Source organism: Lipotes vexillifer, unplaced genomic scaffold (assembly GCF_000442215.2).
Source record: "Lipotes vexillifer unplaced genomic scaffold, Lipotes_vexillifer_v1.1 scaffold514, whole genome shotgun sequence".
NCBI lineage: Eukaryota > Metazoa > Chordata > Mammalia > Artiodactyla > Lipotidae > Lipotes > Lipotes vexillifer.
Window position 1 is genome coordinate 389,551 of NW_006789975.1, and position 4,525 is coordinate 394,075.

Here is a 4,525-nt window from a genome sequence, read left to right on the forward strand (position 1 = left end):
TCCCCTCCTCCTCCCCTCCCCTCCTCTTCTCTTCTCCTTCTATTTAACAGTATTTTCAATGTTGTTAGTTTCAGGTGTACAGCAAAGTGATTCAGTTACACATAGATTCTTTTTTCCGATTTTTTCCCCTTATAGGTTATTACAAAATATTGAGTATAGTTCCCTGTGCTATACATTAGGTCCTTGCTGGTTATCTATCTTACTCCATTCACTTCTTGTTCATTGGTGCTCTCTCTGTCCCTTGCCCCTGCTGGCGTGCCACGAGCTTAGGGGCCAGTGGAGGGGCCACCAACGCCTGAATTCGGCTCCACACCTGACCTGGCCTTGGAGGATAGAGAGAATTTGCACATATGCAGAAGACTAGGGAAGGTGTTCTGGGCAGAGGGGAGGGCATATGCAAATGTCTGGAGGCAGGAAAACAGGCTGTGTATTGAGAACAGGAGCATTCAATGCCCATGGGCCACAGGAGGGGAAGAACGGCTTGTGTGGGAAGAGACCGAGCAACTGTGAGGCCCTAGCTTGCCAAGCAGAGGGACAGGAAGTGGCTTCCGCAGCCAGTGGGAACCATGGCGGAGGTTTGAGCTTGGGAGTGTCCAAGCCTGGTGATGTGGGCAGGCTCACTGGTGGGGCAGGTTCAGCCTGAGCCTTCCCCAGCTCACACAGACTCTGTGCATTTTTCTCAGGTGACCGAATCCAGAGGATGATGCTCTGACTGTAGAACTTTGGCCTCATTATGATCAAATTAGTGTGTGTTTATAAAAGTTTTTGTGACAAGGAGGAGGCAAGATTGCGTGAAACCCAGGGCTGGGGCGAGGCAGTGAGAAAGAGCGCTGGACCGGGAGGCAGCAGGTTGGCGTCCAGGCTCTGCCCCAGGCGTGGCATGTTGAACAGGAGCCTGAGCTTCCCTGGGACTCAGCCCTCTCTTCCTTCCCGGGGGATGGTGAGGGCTTGATGCAGGTAAAAGATTCTGTGTGCCTCACACAGAACATCAAAGGTCATCATGCTGCTCTGAGTAAGGGTCACAGGCTTCTTGAGGCCCCATGAGAATGGGAGGGGGGAGTCAGAAGAAACTTTGATGAGTGATGGGTAGAGCTGGGTGGGGGAAGGGGGCCTGGAGGCGGAGGCCTCAGGGACCCTGCAGAATGAAGCCTGTGGTTAAGGCTGTTCTGCCCCCATCTCGACCCTGGGGGCTCTGCACGGCCTGTGGGAGAGTCTGGCCAAAGGGGAAGAGAAAATCAGAAGCCTGGCAGGAGAGAGCACAGACATCCTGCTCTGAGTTCTGATCCCATTACTCATTGGGTCGTGTCCCTTCCCATCCAGGACCACAGTGTGCTGAGGAATCAGTGGTAATGGGTGCAAAGTTCCAGCCACAGCACTCGGCCATCGTGCCTGCTCCCTTCCCCTGGGGACTGGATCCCAGGACAGGAGTCTCCTGTCTTCCCTACTGCACTTTGACTGGGTGAGGAGCGCGGCTGGCATACCTGAAGCCGCACACTTAAGTGTCCAATAGTCCTATGGCTGCTGATTCACCTCTGAAGGAGGGGAAGCGAGGGAGCAAAAGAGGTGAGGGTGTTAGGTCCAAGATCACACCCCAAGGGGGTGCCAGGGCTAGCTGCATCCGGCCAGTGTTAAGTGTCCCGGATTTTGCTCACACAGTGGATGCCAGCAGTCTATCAGCATCACCAGAGCCCAGCTCCATCTGCATCTCCACTATCAGCCCACCACCACCATCATCATCTCCGCCCCACAACCATCAGCACCACCAGCTCCATCTGTATCCCCACCCACATCATCACGAACATCACTGTTGCGTCCACCCCCACCTCATCCCCACTGCCATCACCACTTCCATGCCCTCTGCCATCCCTACCCCTAACCAAACTGCTCTCTCTGGACCCCAACTCCATCGTGCCAGCACCTCTCACGCCATCGCCATCCCCACAGCACAGTCGTCGTCTCACTGAGGACTGTGGCTCAGCACACGTGATTCTGAGGACTGAGGGCTTATTAATTCCTCCCAGGAAGCGGGTCCATCTGCACTTCCCAACCTGGCTGAGCATAGCCCTGCTGTCCAGCATGTGGGCTGTCCCCAGCGATCATCTTTGGAGACCTTGGCAAGCCAACAGTTTTCACAGCCGCTTTCCCAGGGGCACTGGCTAGAGTCTCACTGCAGGTGATGACCCAGAAATACAGTCTTTGGTGTCATCCACACACAGCCCTGCCCTGTTCTTGACCTCTACACTCAATCTCAGGGCATGGGCAAGATCATGGGCACAGGGGAGAGACGGGAGCGGTTTCTGTGGTGACCACACTGGGAGTAGCAGTCATAAAGTGAAGATGGCCCCACAAGATGCACAAGGAAGGGATTTGCATTTGATGAGCACCTACTGTGTGCCAGGCACTGAGCTGGCACATTCTATTCTCATTCGCCACCCCACCCTCCGCCCCCAACTTATCACTTATTGGAGGTATCATTCCCATTCTACAGATGAGGAAATAGGCTCAGGGAAGGGCAGTGAATTGCCCAGCGCAGCTCTGCAGCTTCTCATCTCTGTAAACTCAAGCAAGCCTCTTCACCTCTCTGAGGTTTAGTTTCCCCATGTGTAATGTGGGTATAATGGCTTTTACCCTTAAGTGGTCTTGTGAGTGTTACATAGCACCCAGGCCAGGGTCTGGCACGTCGTAGCTGTTCCTTACGTGGCAGCTCTTACTGCTCATCACCACGATGTCGAATGGCTGCCACACATTCTGCCAAGGGCTCGGCCACATTTTTCTTAAGCATTTGCTTGTGTTTCATGTTTACGTTACTTCCATTTTCCAAGGTCAGAAATAATCGCTTGTGATGAACAACTTTCTTTATTTTAGGTTAGTTAGATTACTGGGTCAAAGAGGGCGCATGTTTTAAAGATTTTGAGTCCACAGCTGAACTGGGTTTTTCCTCTCCTGCTGGAGTCCTGGCGGAAGGTGGGGCTGCACCCTTCCCTCTGTGCATGGGAGAGACCAGGGCCTTGAGCTTGGAGAACTGTGTTTGAATCCCACTCATTTCTAGCTGTGAGATCCTTAGTGGATCAGTCTGAGCCCCAGTTTCCCTGTCTGCAAAAGGAGATTAAATTATGTGAATTCCAAACAGCCGGCCTCCAAAATATATCTCTACTCTCGCCTCTTCTCTCCAGCCCTGCTGCCACCATTTCAGCCCAGTGGCATACAGCAGCTGGAAAGATCTTTAAGAAAAGTAAATGAATCCCTGTCGCTCCCCTGCTCAAAACCCTGAAACGACCTTCTGTTTTTCTTAGAATAAAACAAACCATCCTCACCATGTCTTACAGGGCCCAGCATGATCTGGCCCCAGCCTACTTCTCCAGGCTCATCTCCCACCCCTCTCCCCTCTGTCCCTCTGCTCCAGCCACACAGCCCCTCTTTCAATTCCTGGAACACACCTGGTTCTTACCTGACCCGGGGCCGTCTCTTGTATTGTCCGTACAACCTGGAAGGACCCTATAACAGTGCTCGCTCACAGGGCCTGCCCAGATGTCTTAATTGTAAAGCCTGTGGGATTTTTATTTATTTATTTTTATTGAGGTATGGTTGCTGTACAATATTATATAAGTTTCAGGTATACAACATAGTGTTTCACAATCTTTAAAGGTTACAATCCACTTCTAGTTATTATAAAATGTTGGCTATATTCCCTGTGTTGTACAATGTATCTTTTTAGCTTATTTATTTTATACCCAGTAGTTTGTACTTCATCCCCTACCCCTATCTTGCCCCTTTCTTCCCTGTTCCCACTGGTAACCACTAGTTTGTTCTCTATATCTGTGTCTGTTTCTTTTAGTTAGTTTTATTTTTTAGATTCTACATATAAATGATATGATACAGTATGACTTATTTCACTTAGTATAATACCCTCTAGGTCCACCCATGTTGTTGCAAGTGGCAAATTTTTATTCTTTTTTTATGGCTAGGTAGTATTCTACTGTATGTATGTGTGTGTGTGGTGGACACTTAGGTTGCTTCCATTTCTAGGCAATTGTAAATGATGCTGCTATGAACATTGGGGTGCATTTATGTTTTTGAATTAGTGTTCATTTTTTTCCAGATACATACATGGGATACATACATGGGAGCACCAATTTACATTCCCACCAACAGTGTACAAGAGTTCCGTTTTCTCCACATCCTCATCAACATTTGTTATTTCTGTTCTTTTTGATGATAGCCATTCTGACAGGTGTGAGGTGATATCTCATTGTGACTTTAATTTGCATTTCTCTGATGATGCTCAACATCGAGCATCTTTTCATGTGCCTGTTGGCCATCTGTATGTATTCTTTGGAAAAATATCTATTAACATCTTCTGCCCATTTTTTAATCAGGTTGTTTGTTTTTATTGATGTTGAGTTATATGAACTGTTTATGTATTTTGGATACTGAGCCCTTGTCAGTTGCATCATTTGCAAATATTTTCTCCTACTTGGTAGGCTGTCTTTTCATTTTTTTTTTTTTTTTTTTTTTTTTTTTTTTT